Raw genomic sequence first — 22,888 nt, 5'->3', positions numbered from 1 at the left:
TTGCTACTGTAAGTTTGAGGTTGCTGTGACCTACTAAAGCAAGGTCTGATGGAGCAAGTACTCATTTGGGATTCCTGTGGGCAACAGAAAAATCCCAAACCTCCAAATTCTGTTTCCATTCAAATTGGGAGTTGAAAGGCTCTAAATACATGAGAATGAAAGAAAAATCAGGAGAAAGAACTTATCTGTGAACTCTCATCTCTCAGTCCTTTCACAAAGATTTTATACAAAAGGAAAAAAAAAATTTTAAAGCTTAGATTGATTAGGAATTAAAAAGGAAAACATTTTTCAAAAGTACTGTAAAATACTAAGTGTGGGGACTTTGGGGAGACACTTGCCTGTATTTTGCCTTCTCTTAGGAGATGGGCGAGGCTGTGGTTTACCAATTCTTCCCTCATCAATCACACATTGCTGGAGTGGTGCTCGTGGTTTCCTTCCAGTCTTAAACAAGAAGCTGTAACTGAGAAACCCTCGGCTTTCCTTATTAGCCATTGAAAGACACGCTTTCCATGGGCATCGTCAGTGTGACCATAGCTAGGGGGTTCGTGTTATCACCACAGGTCCCAATCCAATTTGGAGAGAGTCTTCACTGCCGCCCAATCATATTCTACTAAAAACACAGTAGAAGCTTTTGGCTTGAGTGCGAATTTATTAAGATTACTCTGAAAAACAAACAGCCTTAGATTAGTTAAGGCTATGCTGAATTAGGTCATAATAACAGAACAGTCTCTTATGGATTTAACTGTATTTGGCCAACATTCTAGACACACACACACACATACAGAGAGAGAGAGAGAGAGAGAGAGAGAGAGAGAGAGAGAATGAAAAGATTTTCTTCTAAAAGGAAAGTCATTTTTGAATGTAGTGATTCTCAGTAATAAGGACAATAAGCTCATCTGTTGTTTTTGAAAATAAATTTCAGTCGTATTCTAATTTGAAAAAAAGCCCACAAATATTCACCGTAGTTCCACTTCATTTTCAGCAAGTATTGCCAACATCACATGGACCCTCAATTCACTGGTTAAAGGCAATTCTTATATTTAAAAGTATAAACTATGGGGAAAATATTTTCCATGTAAATTGTAAAACCGTGTCAGTGAATTGTTCTAAAAGAGAGTGATTAAATTATATAAACACATTGAAAAAAATAACTAAAGTTCCAATTTGAATGATTTATCATTTGTTACCTAGGAAAAACCTGCAATAGCAGCAAGACATAGCAAAACAGATATTACCCCAGTTCAGATATTAATACCTCCCCCTTTTTATGTCTGATTAAAATTTTTACTGAAATCTCTCAAATGTGCCAAGTAATAGTTTTGGCAAAAGGGGGGAAAATAGCTAACAAATTAAACACGGCAGCTCCCTCTGCTGGTCTGCAGCAGGTTGATAGGTTATCCCAGAGACAAATGTAACATGCTGGAGAAGTGGACAAGACGTGAGTGCTGGGCTTTGCCTCAGGAGAGACACACTGGCCATGCAGTGAAGAGGGGCAGGTGGAAGCAGCAGGAGGCAGAGCAGGCGGCAGCCCCGCTGGGTTCACAGGGTACAGGCCGCACTTAGGGCTACTGGGTAAAGTGCAGTTGGCTCTCTGCCAGTGAACTGAGGTACCAGCGCTGGGCAGAGCAGTACTGGGGTTTGCAGTGCTTACTAGTTTGTTCTCGGCCATCTTCGTGTTTGCCGAATTTCAGGATCGAAGCGGATGCCACTCGAAGCATTCCCTGCAGCTTCTGCTTCTGAGCGACGGTGAAAACTGACGGAACCCGGGTGCTTAGACGTGAGCTTTATAAGAGCACCCTCACGGCCCTTAAATGGTCCGAAAAGCAGACAGAGCTCCCGAGGGCTGATATCCAGGAGGAGAAACACAGGGTGCGGCCCTCCTGCTCCTGAAGGCTGGCCCTTCTCAGCTCTGCCGCCGCCGCGCATCCTCCTGGTCCTGCCTCGCCGGGCAGGGCTGGGGCGAGGACGGGAGTCTCCGGAGTGAGCCCAGAGAGGAGGGGACGGGGCTGCGGGAAGGAGGGGACGAGGGGCGCCCAGAGAGCACGGGAGGAGGTGCGCGGCGCGGGCGGAAGCGGCCGACACCCCCCTCCCACCCCGTTTTTATATGTAGAGACACAGATGCACAGAGAACTGAACTGTCCAAGGTCACATAGCCAGTATGGAAGGGTAACCTGGATCTTTCAGACTCGTAATCCTATTCTAAACAAAACAAAATCCTCCTCCGTATCCCACCATGGTTAAAATCTCAATCCCCGAGATAGGTCAGACTCACATCAGACCTGATTCTGCCTTTTATTCTGCCATGATGTGGACTCACTTCCATTGTCAAGTTGAACAGACTTCACCTTGACAATATGTATACTTATCATATATATACTTATCTATATATATAGAACGAAATTGACACCTTCTTCACTCTTGGATTCTTAGGTTAATTCATTCTCCGGCTGGTGGATCGTATGAAACCAAGCAACACTGGAATGAATTGTCCTGCGACCCAGAGAAATTAATGTGATACACTTGATCATTGGAAAGTGCCAAGGAATATATGAGCTATGCCTTTAGTCCTCTTTAGAGAAAAAAAGAATAAAAATGTAGCTGTAAGACATATAGACCATGGATTTTAAAAATGGGATTGATTTTCCTAATCTGGACCAGAGTAGAATAGCTCGGAGAAATTAAAGAATTAAGAGAACTCAGTACAAATGACCACTAACAATGGGAATTGTGGGGAAATTTCTAAAGCAATCATTAACGAAAATATCAGTGATAATACCCCTTAAATTTCTGACCATACAAAGGAGTGGAAGAGCTTGTTATGTGGAAGATAATAGTGAGAGTAATAAAACGATTTATTTATAGCTTTGACACTCAGCAAAGCGTTTATCCATTATTTCTATTTAATCTTCACACCAACCATACTTGCATGTATTTGTCCCATTTTATAGATGTGGAAACTGAGGTTTAGATAATTTATAAGACTTTGCTAATGTCACAAAGCTAGTGATAGTAAGAGGATTTGTACCTGCTCTAACACCAGAGCCCATGTTTTTAATCCTAATGGCCTGCTAGTGTGTAGGGCAGGACCAGTGAGTTAAGGACTGTGCAGAAATTTCACACTCACCAGGCTTTTATTCCCACAATGTTTTTGTCTGTCTTGAATCTTCATTATCCAGTATTTATTTATTTGCCTTAAATTTTGTCCCTACTTAAAAAAAAATACAGAAATATACAACATATTAAGCTTCATTGTGCCTTAGTATAAATTAATTTCTCAATGGGTTTTGGTTTGGGAGAAAACAGACAGAACCCATGGGAGTCTAGGAGATTAATTGGAAGGGCTGCAGAGGGGTAGGAAGCAGTGGAAGAAAGGTATTAAAAAGATGGTATGAAGACAAATGGAAAATAAACATCACTTTCCATATTAAGGAAGATGGGCTGATATTCTGTAGAAAAAAATCCCATTATCTCAATAGCTTAACATTAAAAATTTATTCTTTTAAAAAGTTTTAAAAAACATTTTAATTGACAAATAATAATTGTATATGTTAATGGCATACAACATGATGTTTTGATATAAGTATTAAATCAATCTAACTAACATACCCATCGTCTCACCTATTTTTCATTTTTTTGTAATGAGAACACTTGAAATCTACTTTTTCAGCAATTTTCCAACATGCAATATGCTATGGGCTAAATGTGTCCTCAAAAAGTTTATGTATTGGAAACTTGATATCTATTGTAACAGTGTTAATAGGGTGGGTAATCCAATTATGGTATTAGAAAGGTAGGGCCTTGGAGAGGTGATCAGATTGTGAAGACTGTGCCCTTCTGAATGGATTGGTCCCCTTGTGGAATAATGGGCATGGTTCTGATGGCTTTACAAGGAGAGAGAGAGAGAGAAAGTTACTTCTCTTTTGCTCAACAAATTCTCTCCATGGGGCACTCTGCATTGCTGTGGAAAAAAGGCCCTCACCAGTTGTGTTCCCTCAACCTTGGACTTTGCAACCTCCAAACTTTGAGAAATAAATTTTTTTTCTTTATAAATTACCCAGTTTCAGGTACTTTGTTATAAGCAACAGAAATGGACAATATGTTAGTACTAACTATGGTCACCATACTGTGCAATAAACCATTAAAACTTATTCTTTTCCCCATCAAAATTCCAAGGAGATTTTTCTCAGAAATGGAAAAAAAAAAAAAAAACAATCCTAACATTCATATGGAATAACAAAAGACCATGAATAGCCAAAGTAATCTTGAGCAAAAGTATATAAATAAATAAAGCTGGAGGCATAAAACTACCTGACTTTAAACTATACTACAAAGCTGTAGTAGCCAAAACAGCATGGTACTGGCATAAAAACAGACACATGGACCAATGGAACAGAACAAAGAATCCAGAAACCAACCCATGTACCTACAACCATCTGATCTTCAACAAAGGCACCAAGACCACACACTGGGGAAGAGACTACCTCTTCAGAAAATTATGCTGGGAAAACTGGACATTCATATGTAGGAAAATGAAACTAGACCCATACTTCTCACCATATATGAAAATCAACTCGAAATGGATTAAAGAATTAAATATACATCTTGAAACCATAAACTTCCTTAAAGAAAACATAAGGGAAACACTCCAGGAAGTAGCATTGGGCACAGACTTTATGAATACAACCCTGAAAGCACAGGCAACCAGAGGAAAAATAAACAAATGAGATTATATCAAACTAAAAAGCTTCTGCACAGCAAAAGAAACAATTAACAGAGTGAAAAGACAACCAACAGAGTGGGAGAAAATATTTGAAAAATATATATCTGACAAAGGAGCAATATCCAGAATATAAAAGGAACTCAAACAACTTAACAGCAGAAAAACAAGTAACCCAATTAAAAAACGGGCAAGGAGCTGAATAGGCATTTCTCAAAGGAAGATATATGAGTGGCCAACAGACACATGAAAAAATGCTCAACATGACTCAGCATTCGGGAAATGCAAATCAAGACCACTCTGAGATACCATCTTACTCCAGTTAGGATGGCTAATATCCAAAAGACTGAGAATGATTAATACTGGTGAGGATGCAGAGAAAAAGGAACTCTCATACACTGTTGGTGGGACTGCAAAATGGTTCAGCCTTTATGGAAAATGGTAATGGAGGTTTCTCAAACAATTACAGATAGATCTACCATATGACCCAGCTATCCCACTGCTGGGTATACACCCAAAGGAATGGAAATCATCATGTCGAAGGGATACTTGTACTTCCATGTTTATTGCAGTGTTATTTACAATAGCCAAGAGTTGGAACCAGTCTAAATGTCCATCATTGGATGAGTGAATAAGGAAAATGTGGTATATCTACACAATAGAATACTACTCTGCTATAAAAAAATGAAATACTACCATTCACAGCAACATGGATGGACTTAGAGAGCAACATCGATGGACTCAGAGAAAATTGTATTAAGTGAAATAAGCCAGGCAAAGAAAGAGAAATACCACATGCTCTCACTTATTTGTGGGAGCCAATAAAAATAAATACACACAAACAAATAAATGGGGAGGAGGAGAGAAGATACAACAATCACAACAATTCCTTGAACTTGCTAAGACAGGTGCATATATATGATGTTGATAGGGGCGGGGGGGTGAAGGATGGGCAAAAGGAGGAATTGGTAAAGGGACATGAAAATCAACTGCATTGTATATTGATAAATTTTTTAAAAATCTTATTCTTCCTAACTGAAGCTTTGTTCCCTTTGACCAACATCTCAACATATTTTCTTATTCCTATTATACATTTATCATGGTTTGCAAGGTGGGGCTGTGCTCATCACTTTAGGTTCCTGAGTGACAGAGGAGCCACAACCTCAGACATGTCCAACCACCATGGCAGAAGAGAACTCCACAGGGTCTTACCCAGGGCACTCAGTGCTCCAACCCAGAAGTGAAACAGCTCTCTGCTCCCAATTCATTGACCAGAACTCATGGGTGCTGATCAACCTGCGGGGAGAGGTGGCAGGACGTGCAAACTTATTGAATGCGCAGAAAGTGGGCAGCCAGAAGAATTTCGTGATGCATTCGTGAATATTCTCCCCACGAATATGTCTCAATATTCACCCACTTCTCAGCATGGCCCAGATCTGGCTATGCTCTTTCCTTCCAACACATTCCACTTCATGGCCCCATTTGCCGGTCACATTCCTTTCTAAAACTGTCATTTTTCAGAAGGTCAGCTTCTCTTCCATCACACAGACACATCATATAACCAAAGTAAGTCAAGACTATGTCTTTTAAATTTGTTTGGGATGAGAATAGCACAGGGAATGATGGGTCCCCTACTTGTGATGGGAGGGTTTTGTCATCTTCATTAAAGGGAGAGTCTAATGTGCTGCTTCAATTATGTGCTTTCCTTATACATTATCTCATCAGAGGCATCTTATACACCTTAGAATCATGAATTTCTGAGTGATGTGAATGATTCATCTTATTGTAATTTTCTGTGAATATTATGATAGCCACGTGCAAAAGGCAATTCATTTGTATGCTCTGAGATCTTTGAAAAATCAAACTTTACTTTAAAAATAAATTTTTATTGCCATAAGGCATTCCTTTTGTGTCATTCCTAAACTTGATGATAAAGTGATGGGCTCTTTGTAATGAGTAATATTTGAGTCATGCTGGAAGATGTCAAAATAAAATGAAGATTTCCAAAAATAATAGCTTTACATCATTTTGTAAAGAAGAAGAAGAAGAAAATAGTAAATCACATCTCGGTTTTAGTAATCAAATATTTTATTTCCTGTGATACACAAATATATAATCATTTGAAGTGTGTTAAAATGATCCAAGGATTGTGTTGAGACTCTAATGGTTGTCTACTACACCTAAGCCTTGTACTGCACATAATGATTAAAAACTTAAGAATTATAAGAAACCGTCTCAGTTCTCTAGGGTCTTACATCCTGGTTAAGAAGAAAAGACAGTGTCATAGATGAGTTTTGCCAGAAGCAGAGCCTGAGATAAGGCTTCAGGTGCAATGATTTATTTAGGAAGGAAGGATGTGCTCCCAGCAGAAACTGATGAAGGAGAAAAGGAAGCAGGACAAGGAAGAGAGAAAGGTCAAGCCAGGATGTGATTTCAGACAAAATCCTGTAGTGGGTAGATTCAGCTCGACCTGAGGCAAAGGAGCTGTGTTTTTGTGCTCCCGAACTTCTCAGTCATTAGCTAAGGTCTGCATTGGGGAACACAAACTCCTAGACACTTTCGACTCTCTGCACATGTAGTAAAAGTGACTCCAGTCAACCAAGGGCCATCCTCCAAAGAATTTTAGGCAGTGGTCATTGAAGGTAAAAGCAGCCAGATGCTGGGGCGGGGGGTGGGGAAGGGTGCCAGACAGGACAGAGATTCTAGAGAACATCGGGGGGAGCACTGACACTAATGGTTTCACTCCATCCCTTGTGCCACTCAGGTCCACTCACATCTAGTTTATACCATCAGGACACCTTCAAGATGGTTGTTAGTCACCATTTCTGGGAGAATTTACAAGGAGGTTAATGGGATGACCTGTAGTTCCCATTGCTGCAACTGGCCCCCAGGCTGCAACTTACATTCGTCATCTGCATGCTCTGGAGAATTTCCTTTTGCTCCCCTGAGCATTGTTGCTGTGCTTGTCCAACCTTGTGATGCCATCAGCCAGAAGCAGGTGGCTCCTGATGAGCAGCTCTCTTCCCACGGGCAGACACTCAGTCTCCACCAAGACCCCGAACAATGCCGACACATGCTTTGCACATGGTCCTCTGCTGTAGGCAGCATGGCTTTGGTCCAGAACTCTAGGTAGGGGCGCTGCAGTCCTCAAATTGGGACCAGCCAGAGAGTCCTCATGTATCTGTATCTACCACGGATGTTTCCAGCAGCACAGGAGAGAGTGAGTTACATGACCCAAGTGACAGGCTGTTTGTACCACAGCCTGGACCTGCTACAGAGCCTCTGTTGCTCTGGAACTATTCAAGACTGTTAGTGCTGCAAGTCATTTGATAAATGGGCCAAAAGAGTATTTCCAAATATAACGTATGCTGTTCTCAAATCCCTATCAGCATAACAAGCCTGGCTTCTTTCCTAATGGTGGAAACACCAAGGTGTCATAACATGTCTTTTACTTTAGAGCAAATGACCTGGCCCACCCCAGATTACTGGATCTATAAAAAATCACCAGCAGGGCAGAACCCTAAAACTTTGTAGAATTTTAGGGTTCCTCCCACCCTCTAAATTTAGGGTTCCTCCCACCCTCTAAAGCAAATCCAGAGTATCTGCCACTTTCTGCTCTTCATGCCCCATCAACATGTCATCAATATAGTGGACCCACAGCATATTTTGGAATGACCAGATGGTTCAGCCCCGTCAGACTGGATTGAGCCAGGATAAGAGAGTTAACCTAGCTATGAAGCAAGACCATGAATGCAGGTTGCTATCCATTCCAGGTGACTACAAACTAACTCTGATCCTCATTCTTGACGGGTATTGAAAAAAATGCATTCACATAGCACAAATCAGAGTGTAGCAAGGATACCACATCTACTATGTGTCTGAGGTTGTAATTGCCACTTGGCTAAGTTGATCCACCAGGTTTTTATACTGGCCAGATTGAGAAACCCAATGTGTGTAATGAAGAACACCACACTACATCTTTGAGAGTAGCAACAATCCAGCATTTCACTCAGGTTGAGGTCATTTTTCTCCTTTACTATCTTGGCCTGGGCCAAGGAGAGTTGACGGGCTTCTGCTTGGCCTTTCCAATATGGTACCTCTTACTCCTCAGGTCAAGGAACTAGTGAGGGTACTGTATCCTGCTACTGATGGCCATCCTAATTATGCATCCGAGAACCAGGAAGTGACCACCTGGGTTTGTGGATCCATTAGTGTGTCAGACCTGAGTTAGGACTCCATATATCACCTGACCTCCTCTGACAACCTGTGATGGTACTTTGGGTTCCCTGGAGACAATATCACCAAAGATCCTATGTTCAGTAGGCCATAAAAGATGTGGCTACTCCTTCTTCTAGATGGAATGTTATTGAGATAAATGTCTGCGAGTCCCATTGGAGAAGGACCATGCGAATCACTACCGCATTGTCTTGTGGTGAGCAAGGTCTATCCTCAAGAACAACCAGCTTCTCCTTCAGTCTATGAGTTCTGGTTCTGAGAACTAACTCAGGTCTGAAAATTGGATGAGGGGTCCTGTCTTTACATTGGGGCTGCTGGCATTACCTGACTGTCCATCATCCCTGATTTTTTTTGATTATGTAAAGTAATCTAGTGTTAGTTGTACATTTATCTTACCTGCAGGAACACTATGGTCTGTCATCCACCACCACAGGCGACTGAAGTTGTTGTTCTCTGGTTGACTTCTGCTTCTGCTGTCTACTGCAGCAATCATGTTCCCCTTGACTCTGATGGGCAACAGCTGCCTCCTGGCCACTGCTATGGGGGAATCCTATCAACCCCACTGATACTAGGAGGCCCAACTACTTAAGAGCAATCCCTATCATCAACCATACTGGAGTTTCTCAATGATTCTGGTCTCTGTTACCAGTGCATTCCTCATTACCCAATTGGAAAGAGTGTCCTCTGAGTTTCCCAAGAAACACCGTTGGCTGGAGGGTTCTCAAGTCTGATATAAATCCATCTTAGCACGCCCATTTCTGTGGTCCTTTTGATCCATTTTTTCAACATTCTGCCAAGTCAGTTCTGGTAGCCCAGTTATAATAGGCAGTCATTTTTTCCAAACTTCCTAGAGCCAACCTAGCAGCACTTCAGGACTGATCCAGGAGTCCTTTCCAGGGTATTAAATCCTGAGTTAAGGATGCATATGAAAAAAGTCCCCCATATCAGTTTTATGTTCTGCCCCCCCCACATACACACACATACACATACACAAACACACACATACATGCACACATATGGAGGTGTACACACAATACACACAGACACATAAACACACATACATACACACACACAGGCTCAGAACACTCAATATCCATTTTGGGCAGGCTCTGCCAGTTTCTGTCTGTACAATTCAGCAGTCCTAAAAGTCCTTATGTGAATAATCTCTGTTCTCCCATCGTTGGGCCACTATTTCCCCCATCAGGCCATTAAGCAAGTTGGCTTTAGACATTGCTCTAATGGTCATGGTGGGGCAGTGGAGGCAGGCCATGGGGAGGGTGAGTGTTCTCTCATACACCATATGCCTTAGCTGAGGCCCCCACATGGTCTTCAGGCTGGGAGGGTTGCAATGAAAGAAGGACAGGGCACATTCTGCAGGCTCAGGAGCTTCCAGGGAAGTGGAGCCCTCGGCTCTGGAATGCATGTGCCCTCATTCCAAGTCTCCGACTCTCTCTCTTCCCTATTCTGGCCCTGATATTGGTCGAGACTTGCCAAGGCTGAAACTGCAGACATCCTCAAGGCTCTAGTTCTCTTAAAATTAAGTCCCGATCTTGTAGTTCAGCAGTCTTCTCTGCGACTACCAAAAATGAGTGTCTTTTATATGTTCCTCCAGCTTCCTCTCCCTTTCTTAAGTTGGTACTTGAAATCCATCAAATCTTCTTTGCAATCCATCAGTATTACACAAACACAACAAATTACACTTTCATTAAAGAGATCATTTCCTTCATCCTTCTTAAATGATAGAGATATCACAAAAGTCGGTGCTGACTCTTCATGTATATCTCATTGAAAGTCATTGCTCATGAAAATCTTAGTAATTGCAGTGCTAGCACATGCCACAGATGATGAATACTCCACTTACTGCCAGTGAGAAGGTACTGTTACCCTCTGGCCTGTACATGATCAGAATCCCATCCTCAGAGTCAGTTTCCAAGTCTACTCCTAGTACCAACTGTCCTTGTTTGAGTTCTTCAGAAACAGAGCCTGAGATGAAAATTTGTGTGCAGGTGATTTATTAAGAAAGAGCTCACAGGAGAAAGTGGCAAGGGATTGAAGGTAAGCAGAACAAGGAAAAGAGGAAACCAAGAAGGGATATAAGTTCAGACCAAGACAGAAGAGTAGCTTAAGCCCAACGCTGCAGGGGCATTCTGGAGTGTAAACCATGTCTTACAATTACCTCAATCTGAGGCAAGAAGCTGCAAGGTGAACATGAACTCCTGGAAACTTCCAGGTCTCTTCACGTGTGGATAAGAAACCAGTAGTGCAAGGACAATCTTTCAAAAGGATCTGAGGGATCTGGGAGGATCACTAACAGTGTCCACTACAAGTAAAAAATGGTTCAGTAAGAATACAAGCCATTTCAAAACAAATAATTACCATGGAAGTTCAAAGTAGACCACGTGAAATACAGTCAAAATTTGAGGGAGAGATGGAATTTGAGTTGGGTCAGGGAAAATGAATAAAATTTGGATGGATGAAAAAATGGAAAGAGGAACATTACTGCTGTAGAAAGTACACAACAAATAAATTCTTGGAGTCACAAATAAGATGTTTTGGGATGCCGAACGCAAGAAAAGATGTTCAACATAACTAGCCAAATCAAAACCATAGTAAGATATTGCTACATACCTATTAAAACAGCTAAAATAACAAATGGTGGCAACACCAACGTCTGGTGAGGAGGAAGGCAAACGAGACCTCTCATACACTGCAGTGGGAATGTACAATGGTACAGCCACTCTGGAAAAGTGTTGGTAGTTTCCTGTACAGCTCAACATGGCTTTATCCTACTACCCTACAATGGCACTACCGGGCATTTTTCCCAGTTTATGGTGACATAAAAATTTGTACATAGAAGCATTATTCATAGGAGTCCAAAACTGGAAACAGCTCAGATGTCCTTAAACAGATGAATAATTAAACAAACTGTGGCATATCCATGCCATGGAATAGTACTCAGCAAGAAAAAGTAACATATACTGTGTGATTCCACTTACTGACCTTCTCAACGTGGTCAAACTGGAGATAGTGAATCGACCAGTGACTGCTGGGGATGGGGCTGGTATTGCTATAAGAGGGTGTCACCAAGGCAGTATTTGTGGTGGTGAAGAAGTTCTATACATTTATCACTGTGGTTGTTACATGAATTGGCACATGTGATAAGATGACATAAAACTATACACACACATTGTACTAATGTCAGTTTCCTGCTTTTGACAACATGTGATAGTTATCTAAGTGTAACCAATGGAGAAAAATGGGGAAAGCGTACACAGACCAGCTCTGTGCCATCTTTGCAACTTCCCGTGAGTATACAATTATTTTTTAAAAATTGTTTTAATTAGAAAATTGCAATGCTCTTGAAGAATGTAAGTCATCAATCTGGCTGAAATGAAAGATGCTTGAGAAGAAATAATAGGTTGTCTATTTAGATAGGTAAGGTGGGATTGGACAACTGAATACATTTTATATCAGACCAAGGAGGTGACTTTAATGCTGAAGGGAATGATTGACTGCTGCTGACTTTGAGCATGAAATTAATGAGATGATATCAGAATCATAGAAATATTAAATGTGGAACGGTATGAAAAAGGAGGCAGAGAAAGGTGAACACCAAAAAATTTAGTGAAGAGTTGAGGTACAGACCTCAAAAGCTGAAGAACTGGAATAGGCAAAGGCCAGTGGGAATGGGAAAAAAGCACCAGATTCAAGAAATATTTCACGGAATAATTTATAAAATTAGAGAGTCAATTAACTGAATATGGTGTAAAGACAAGAATTGGTGTCACTTCCTGATATGTTCTATATAAGCAGAATTACTTCATTTTATTAGCTGTGTGACTGAAGTTATAAACTTACCCCCTGAGGCTCAATAGTTGCATTGATTGCTCTTCTGTTGGTTTCTCTGTAAGCCATGAGATTTAGGGAGAACTGCTGACATTAATTTCTATGTGTAAAAAACAATTTTGGGGGGATGACAGAGTTATGAAATACCTTCTTGTAATCAGTGTGAGCCCATGTGAGGCTGGAACCAGGTAGGCATATCCTTTCCCAATTCTACAATCAGTAATATCTCCTTGGTAGCTGGAAATCAGCCACAGTAGGAGTATTTACACCACTAGAATTGGCAAACAATGTAAATGAGAGCTTTCTTTTATTTTTGAGAGTGGGCTGTTAAACATTCAACAGTGTAGCACTGGCAAGAATTCAGAATGAGAGAATGTTATATCTGTTAAAGGAGATCTTGCAGATTATACATGATGGGACCTCAGATCAGATAGGACACCCATAAACATTCCAAAATGTCATTGACATACAGAACTAATGTTCATCAATATTGTTCTTCTGTTTGTCATCTAATCAGTTGAAATTAATAATGAATGGAATCTGAATTTACCCTTAAAGGGGAGCTAAACTAGGAAGTGTTCTGTGAATTTACACTTAGAGTATTTTACTTAAATGGACATTAGCCCAGCAATCTTCCACCCTTGGCCTAAATTTAGTTTTCTCTGCAACTTGCTGTATAAAATGCAACCCTGAGGACAGCATTCCCATCTGCACCATTGACCATCGTGTCCACAATGCTTCAACAGTGTCTGGCACTGAGAGGGTATCAATACACCTTTGATGGCTTAGCATTAGTTATTTATTTATTTTGTTTTCTTTTTATTATTGAAACAGAATTGATTATACATATTTATCTAATTGGTATTAAAAGCTCTTTATTGAAGCTGCTCCATGTATGGTGGTGCCCCAGAATCTTGCTCAGGCCCACAGTTGCATGAGTGTACCAGCAGGCCAAGCACTGGAGGGAAATGCTGAGTGTTGGAGCCGCAGGTAGCCAGCTGGAGCAGTAGCCCATTTAGAGAATCAGGCTCTGTGACCACCAGAATAACAGAAGCAGCAACTGCTCTACCAGACTACTAGACATCAACATGGATAGACTAAAAATATGATAAAACAAGGAAATACAACACCACAAAAGGAAAACAATAATTCTCAAATACCAGATCCCATAGAGCAGGAAACCTTTGAAATATCTGAAAAGGAATTCTGAGTAACAACCTTAAACAAACTCAGTGAGATAAAAGAAGACTCAGCTAGACAACACAGTGAAGCAAGGAAAATAATCAAGGACTTGAAAGAGAAAATTTACAAAGAGACAAATAAAATAAAAAAGAATGTGGCAGAACTCTGGGAACTCAAAGACTCATTCAATGAGATAAAAACTACAATTGGGAGCATAAGCAGCAGGCTAGTGCATGCAGAAAAAAGAATTTCTGATCTTGAAAACAGTCTTTTTAAAATAACCCAAGCAGAACAAAACAAAATAAAAAGCAAGAAAAAGAAACAGGAAAGAAAAAGAAAAAAGAATAAAAAAAAAATAAAGAAAATCTAAGACGGCTAGCAGACCAACTTAACAGCACAAACATTCAAATCATGGGCAATCCAAAGCAGGAGGAGAATCAAATAGTGGAAAACTTTCCCAGGTATTGGTAGAGATATGGACTTCCAGGTCCAAGAAGCTCAAAGGTCCCCAAACAGGTTCAATCCAAAAAGGGCCTCTCCAAGACACATTATATATATATATATATATATATATATATATATATATATATATATATATTTGTTTTTTTTGTGACCGGCCGCACCGCAAGCGCACCAGCCATCCCTATATAGGATCCAAACCCGTGGCTGGAGCGCTGCTGCGCTCCCAGCGCCACACTCTCCCGAGTGCGCCACAGGGTGGGCCCCAAGACACATTATAGTTGAACTGGCAAAACCCAAAGATGAAGAGTGACTCTTAAAAGCAGCAAGAGAAAGGCATCAAGTCAAATATAAGGGAGTCCCCATCAAACTAACATCAGACTTCTCAACCTAAACTCTACAGGCCAGAAGAGATTGGAATGATATACTCAAAGTACTAAAAGAAGAAAACTGCTTGCCAAGAATACTATGTTCAGCAAGGGTATCTTCCAGAAATGAAGGAAAATAGTGCATTTCCACTACAAACAAAATCTGCCAGAATTTACCAGTACATGACCAGCTCTATGAGAAACCTTTAAAAGAATCCACCTGGAACACCAAAAACTATAATTACCACCATGAATACACCAGAAATAACAAACACCACTGGCAGAGAAGATATGCAAATGAGAAAGAGAAAGAAACTATACCATACCACACCAAAAAAACAAATAAACACCAATGGCAAACAATAAAAGGAAAAAAATATTAAAATCAACCATAAAAAGCAATTAAATGTCAACAGTAAGACAATACCTTTTAATAACAAACCTAAATGTAAATGGATTAAATTCTGCACTCAAAGGACATAGACTGATCAACTGGATTAAAAGTTAGACCCAACTACATGTTGTCTACAACAGACTCGCCTCACCTGTAAAGACACACTAAGAATAATAGTGAAGGGATGGAAAAAGATATACCACACAGATGGAATCCAGAAATGAGCAGGAGTAGCTGTTCTTATTTCACATAAAATAGACTTTAAATCAAACACCATAAAAAGAGACAAAGAAGGTTATTATATAATGATAAAGGGATCCATTCAGCAAGAAGACATAACAATCATGAATACATATGCACCCAAAACTGGAGCACCAGATATACAAAGCAAACATTATTAGGCCTAAGGAGAGAGAGAGAACCAGATATGATAATAGCTGTGAACCTGAACACCTCTCTCTCTTAGCATTGGGCAGGTCACCTAGGCAGCAAATCATCAGAGAAACATACTTTAGAGAAATTGGACTTGACAGATATCTACAGAACATTTCATCCAAGAAGTACAGAATATAAATTCTGCTCTTCAACACATGAAACATTCTCCAGGAGAGACCACATGTGAGGTCACAAATCAAGTCTCAACTAATTTTAAAAAACTGAAATCATTTCAAGTATCTTTTCAGACCACAATGGATGAAAATAAGAAATCAGCAACAATCAAAACTCTGGAAACTATACAGACACATTAAAAGCAAAGAACAGGGTCCTAAATGACCTATGAGTCCAAGAAGAAATTAAACAGGATATCAAAAAATTTCTTGAAACTAATGAACATAAAGACACATCATAAAGAACCTGTAGGATACAGCAAAAGAAATACTAAGAGGGAAATTTATTGCAATGAACGCTTACATCCATCTATCTATGTATACATATTTATTCTCGTGAATATATATTAATTCATCTACCTACATATGAATATGAATGTGTCTATGTAAGTAGATGGATTCATGTAGATGAATATATATTCACATAGATGAATATGTCTACTTAGAAAGATTCCAAGTAAACAACCTAACATTACATCTCAAAGAACTAGAAAAACAAGAACAATCCAATCCCCCAAATGGAAACAAATAATTAAAATCAGAGCAGAACTAGATGAAATAGAGACCCCCCCAAATACAAAAAATTAATGAAACAAAAAGTTGGTATTTGAGAAGATAAACAAAATAGGCAAACTTTTAGCTATGTTAACTAATAAAAGAAGTGAGAAGACCCAAATAATTAAATCAGAAATGAAAGAGAAGACATTACAACCAATACCACAGAAATACAATTTATCATTAGAAATATTATAAACAACTATACACCAACACATTTGAAAACCTGGAGGAACTGGATAAATTTATGGACACATACAAATTACCAAGACTGAACCAAGAAGACATAGAAAACCTGAGCAGACCAATAACAAGAATTAAGACTGAAGCAATAATCAGCAGTAACCAACATCGAAAAGCCCAGGACCAGAGGGCTTTACAGCTAAATTCTACCGAACCTTTAAAGAGGATTTAACACAAATTCTTTTCAAACTATCCCAATAAAATGAAATAGAGTCCACTTTCCAAAACTTATTCTATAAGGCCAGCATCACCCTGACACCAAAAGCAGACAAAGATGCAACAATAAAGGAAAACTACAGGCCAATATCTCTGATGAACATAGATGCAAAAATACTCAACAAAATATTGGCAATCAGAATACAGCAACACATAAAAAAAATTATACACCATGATAAAGTGGGATTCATCCCAGAGATCCAATGATGGTTCAACACATGCAAGCCAATAAATATGATATGCCTTGTCAACAAAATCAAGGACAAAAACCATATGATTATCTCAATAGACACAGAAAAAGCATTTCACAAAATTCAGCATCCCTTAATGAGAAAGACTAACTAATTTGGTATAGAAGGAAAGTATCTCAACATGGTAAAAGCCATATATAACAAAACCCACTGCCAAATCATCCTGAATGGGGATAAAAAGCTTTTCTTTCACGAACGGAAACAAGACAAGGATGGTCACTCTCACCGCTCCTTTTTTAAATGTAGTATTGGAAGTACTAACCAGAGCAATCAGTCAAGAGAAAGAAACAAAGGGCATCCAGATTGGAAAAGATGAAATCAGACTGTCCCTCTTTGCAGATGACATGATTCTATATATAGAAAAATCTAAAGATTCTACAAACAAAAACAAAAACAAATACAAACAACAACAACAACAAAAAAACACCTTTATAGCTCATAAAGTATTTCAATAAGTTTCAGCATACAAAATCAATTACACAAAAATTAGTAGTATTCTTATACATTAACAATGAAGAAGCAGAAAAAGAAATCAAGAAAACAAGCCCATTTGCAATAGCTACCAAATGAATAAAATGCCCAGGAATAAGTTTAACGTAACAGGTGAAAGATCTCTGTAATGAGAACTACAAAACACTGCTGAAAAGAATTAAAGAGGACAGAAACAATGGAAAGACATTCCCTATTCATGGGTTGCAGGTATTAACACTGTGAAAATGTCCATACTACCCAAAGTGATCTACAAATTCAATGCAATCCCCATCAAAATACCAATAACATTCTTCACAGAAATAGAAAAAAAAAAATAGAAACAACAACAGTCAAAACATTCATGTGGAATAACAAAAGAACCCAAATAACCAAAGCAATCCTGAGCAAAATAAATAAATAAATAAATACAGAAATACATAAATACATGAATAAATAAAATCGGACACATAACACTACCAAACTTCAAACTGTACTGCAAAGCTATAGTTACCAAAACAGCATGGTAGTAGAATGAAAATAGACACTTGGACCAGTGTAGCAGAATATCAACCTACAGACTTACAGCCAATTGATATTTGACACAGGCAAAAAAATTTAAAAAATTAAAAAGCACATTGGGGAAAAGACTGCCTCTTCAATAAGTGGTGCTGAGAAAATTAGATACCTATATGGGGAAGAATGAAACTAGATATGCACCTCTTAGCACATACTAAAATCAACAAAAGTACATTAAAGACTTAAGTATAAGATCTGAAACTGTAAAACTACTATGGGAAAATATACAGGAAACACTTCAGGAACTAAGTCTGGGCCCAGACTCTATGAACAAGAGCCAAAAAGCACAAGCAACAAAAGAAAAAATAAACAAATGGGACCATATCAAACTAAAATGCTTCTGCACAGCAAAGGAAACAATCAACAGAGTGACATGACATCCTACAGAGTGGGAGGAAATATTTGCAATCTATACATTTAAGGGATTAATATCCATAATATATAAGGAACTCAAGTGATTACACAGTAAAAAAACAAATAACCAAATTAAAAAATGGGCAAAGGAACTGAATAGACATTTTTCGAAGAAGGACATACAAATGGCCAACAGGCACTTTAAAAAAATGCTCAACGTCACTAATCATCAGGGAAATACAAAGTAAAACCACACTGAGATATCACCTCACCCTAGTTAGACTGGCTGTTATCAAAAAGATGGGGAATAACAAATGCTGGTAAGGATGTGGTGAGAAGGAAACACTCCTACACAATTGATGGGACTGTAACTTAGCACAACCACTATGGAAAGCAGTATGGAGCTTTCTCAAACAACTACAGATAGTTCTTCCATATGATCCAGCAATCCCACTTCTATATATATAACCAAAGGAATGGAAAACATCATGTCGAAGGGATACCTGCACTCCCACGTTCATTGCAGCTCTGTCTACAATAGCCAAGATATGGAACCAACCTAAATGTCCACTGACATTTGACTGGATGAGGAAAATGTTGTATATATACACCTTGGAATACTAATCAACCATAAAAAAAGAATGAAATTCTGCCATTTGCAGTGACATGGATGAGCTGGGAGAAAATTATGTGTGGAGTGAAATAATCCTCACTCATAAGTGTGAGCTTAGAGAGAAAGAAGGAAGGAAGGACCACAGTGGTGTTGATGTTGGAGGTAGGGTGCAGTAGGACCTGACAGTCAGCCTCAACCTACCCAGCTTTTTTACCAGGTTCTTGACTCTGCCTCAAGAAAGAATTCAAATGAAGAGTCACAGCAGAAAATGAGAACAATTTTAATGCACTAGATAAGAAATACAGGTTCCATAGAGAAAGTGTGGCATAGTTCCAGAGATTGAGCAGGGCCCACACCAAGTTTAACACAAAAGCAAGAAATACATACTTAAAGCTCAGTACAGAATGCAGGCTGGTTCAAGAGAGTGAGAAGCCACTTGCTGAAAGTAAGTTTGACACAAAGTAAAGTATCCACACCTCAGCCAGCTCCAGTTTCCTGCACGAAAGTGAGCAACAATCCTGCTTTTGTATGGATTTAGCTTTTATAGTTCCTCTATCTAACAAATATTCAATTAAGAGGGTGGCTCCCAGTTATGTAACATTTAGTCTTCCACATGTTCAGTTGGTCTCTTCCTGGAGCATGTTCATTGGTCAGACCCTATCACACGCTCCAGGTATATTCAAGAATATTCAGGAATATTCTGTGCTTTCTATTGTGCATGCCCAGCAATTGGATTTGCATAAGCCAGCCCCCTGTGATCTCATTTTCCTCAACTTGGTGCTGAAAATAGGTCTAAGTAGCAAAAGTAACTTTCCTCTAGGGGAGGGCTTAGAGGAGGGGGTCTGAGACCTCAGAGAGTGGCTGGAAACCGAGAGGCATATCCTAAAACTTGAGCCCAAGGAAACCGAGCACCTGCTATAGCAGTGTGTTGGACTTGCCGAAGGAAAGAGCACACCTAGAGTTGTAGAGTGGGGTGGGGTGGGGGGAAGGGAGAGGGGGAGGGAAGTTGGAGATTACTTAGGTGGGGAACATGGGAAATAATCTCAATTTCTGGTAATGGGCATGGTGAAACTATTGATCTGGCCCTCACATCTTGGGCACAAGTGGTGATGGTCAGCATTGTACCCCATAAATATGCATAACCAAAAAACAATGTCCTGACATTTATATGGAACAACCAAAGATACTGAATAGCCCAAGCAATCCTGATAAATAAATAAATAAATAAATAAATAAATAAAAGTAGGAGGCATAACACTATCTGGCTTCAAATTATACTACAAAGTTATAGTAACCAAATCAGCATGGTACTGGCATAAAAACAGACATATAGACCAATGGAACAGAGTAGAGAATCCAGAAATGAACCCACATATATACAGCCAACTGATCTTTTATAAAGGCAACAAGAATATACATTGGGGAAAAGACTGCCTCTTCAACATATGGTGCTGTGAAAATAGGATTTCAATGTGCGGAACAATCAAACTAGATGCATGTCTCTAACCATATACCGAAATCAACTCAAAATAGATGAAAGACTAAAATGTAAGACCTGAAACTATAAAACTTCTACAGGAAACATAGGGGAAATACTCCAGGACAGAGGACTAAGCAAAAATTTTATGAATTAGACCTCAAAAGCATAAGCAACAAAAGTAAAAATAAACAAATGAGATTACATTTAACTAAAAAGCTTCTGTACAGCAAAGGAAACAATCAACAGAGCAAAGAGACAACTTATAGAATGGGCAGAAATATTTACAAGCTATGCATCTGACAAGGGTATAATTTCCAGAATATGCAAGGGCCTCAAACAACACTCTATAGTAAAAAATCAAATAACCTGATTAAATAACAGACAACCGAGCTTGATAGACATTTCTCAAAAGAATACATACAACTGGCTGACAGGTATATGAAAAAAAGTTCAACATCACTAATCCTCAGGTAAATGTAAATCAAAGCCACATTGAGATACCATCTCAGCCCTATTAGACTGCTTATTATCAAAAAGACAGAGAATAACAAATCCTAGCAAGGGTGTGGAGAAAGGGAGCCCTCCTACTCTGTTGATGGGACTGTTAATTGTTGCAGCCATTACAGAAAATGATACAGAGCGTCCTCAAACAACTACAGATAGAACTGCCATATGAAGAAGCAATCCCACCGCTGGGTATACACCCAAAGGAATGGAAATCATCATGTCAAAGGTATACCTGCACCCCTGCGTATACTGCAGCTCTACTTACAAGAGCCAAGTTATGGAACCAACCTGAGTGTCCATTAACAGATGACTGGATAAGGAAAACGTGGTCTATGTACACAATGGAATACTACTCTGCCATTCACAGCAACATGGATGAGCTTGGAGAAAATTATGTTAAGTGAGATAAGCCAGGCACAGAAAAAGAAATGCCACATGCCCTCTCTCACGAATGGGAGCTAATAAATAAATAAATAGAAAAGAAAGAAACAACAATCACAATAATAGGATGAACTTTAAAAAAAAAAAGAAGAAGAGAACTGTGGTTATTAGAGCTGGGAAAGGGGATGTGAGAGGGGAGTTAGGGAGAAATTGGTTAATGGTCACAAAGATTGACTATGTTTTGTAAACATGAAAATACTAATTGTCTTGATTTGACCACCACATACTGTACACAGGTATTGATATTCAAATCTTTACCCCAGAAATATGTATAATCAACTATGTTTCAATAAAAAACTGTTAAAATAAAATAATTCAATAGTCATAACACCGTATATATAACTCAGTGAAAATATAAATTGTTATTTTAATACAATATAAAGAAATAAATAATTACTGGGCACCTAATCTGGGTCATCTCAGCAGTTTTATGTCCTGCACAGCAGGGACTCAGTGGTTGTTGACAGAATCAGTTTTGGGGGAGTAAAACTGGTGCCAAATGAGACTAGTCAGTAATAAATTTCTAGGTAGAAATTTATGGCTCTGTACCTCGGCATTTTCTGGAGGTTAGTGTTGAGAACCCGATTAACTCTATATGTTTGTGCAGTTGTAAAGACATTTTTAAATGTTTAATTGTATTAGTTGTTAATGGCTAAAACAAGAATGGTGGAAAATGACAGTAACGAAAATATAGACAATAAAATCTAAATTAAAAAAAAAATATTCTCCCTTATTCTGCTAGTTGAGATGTAAATGTAAAACTTAAAGTACAAAAAAAGACCCTAAAACTCAGAAAATAAAAAGCTCTTTCTCATCAGTTTGCGGTTTAGATGGACATATGAGCTAGATAAGGAAACTGTAGCTATTCTACGAAAAAAATAAAATTAGGTTCTAAGCAATTCAATTGCAAATTCACTCTGGAAACCAAAACTGTCACAAGTCAGGGATTGTTTGTACTGTCCTATGTCATTAGTTACAGTGGGGGAGTCAAAACTCCCGAGGTTCTGGGGCTACTCACGGCTTGTTCCCTCTATCTCTGCCATCAAAGTTTCCCATACATTAGAATTCAGTCCCCAAACCAACCTGAAATGGACACCAGCAGCAGCAGTGTGGAGGAGGCATCCACCCAGTGTGGGCAGGTGGGGAGGAGAGCTGGAGAAGACGTTTCTTGTCTGCGGTACTCGACATCTGTGGCCACCCTCCCATGATTTTAGTTGCATCATGATCCTCAGCTTCCCAAGGAAGAAGCCAGAAAGCTCACAGCCCAGGTTCTGCATAGCAAGTGCGGCCACGTGACCTGGGTTCCATGAATCAGAAAGGAAAGCAAATCTGGTGAGCGGAAGCAGCAAGCACAGATGTAGAGATTATGTT

The 22,888-nt window shown here is 39.2% G+C and overlaps 1 pseudogene; it reads right to left on the bottom strand.

Annotated features, from left to right (window-relative positions):
• Nucleotides 1–1,341: 1,341 nt before the first annotated feature.
• LOC134375882 (RNA-binding protein with multiple splicing-like) lies at nt 1,342–9,446 on the bottom strand (annotated as a pseudogene).
• Between the last annotated feature and the right edge of the window lie 13,442 nt (nt 9,447–22,888).

This window comes from Cynocephalus volans, chromosome 4, assembly GCF_027409185.1.
Source record: "Cynocephalus volans isolate mCynVol1 chromosome 4, mCynVol1.pri, whole genome shotgun sequence".
In the NCBI taxonomy this organism is placed as follows: Eukaryota; Metazoa; Chordata; class Mammalia; order Dermoptera; family Cynocephalidae; genus Cynocephalus; species Cynocephalus volans.
This window is presented reverse-complemented; position numbering and strand designations above follow the sequence as displayed.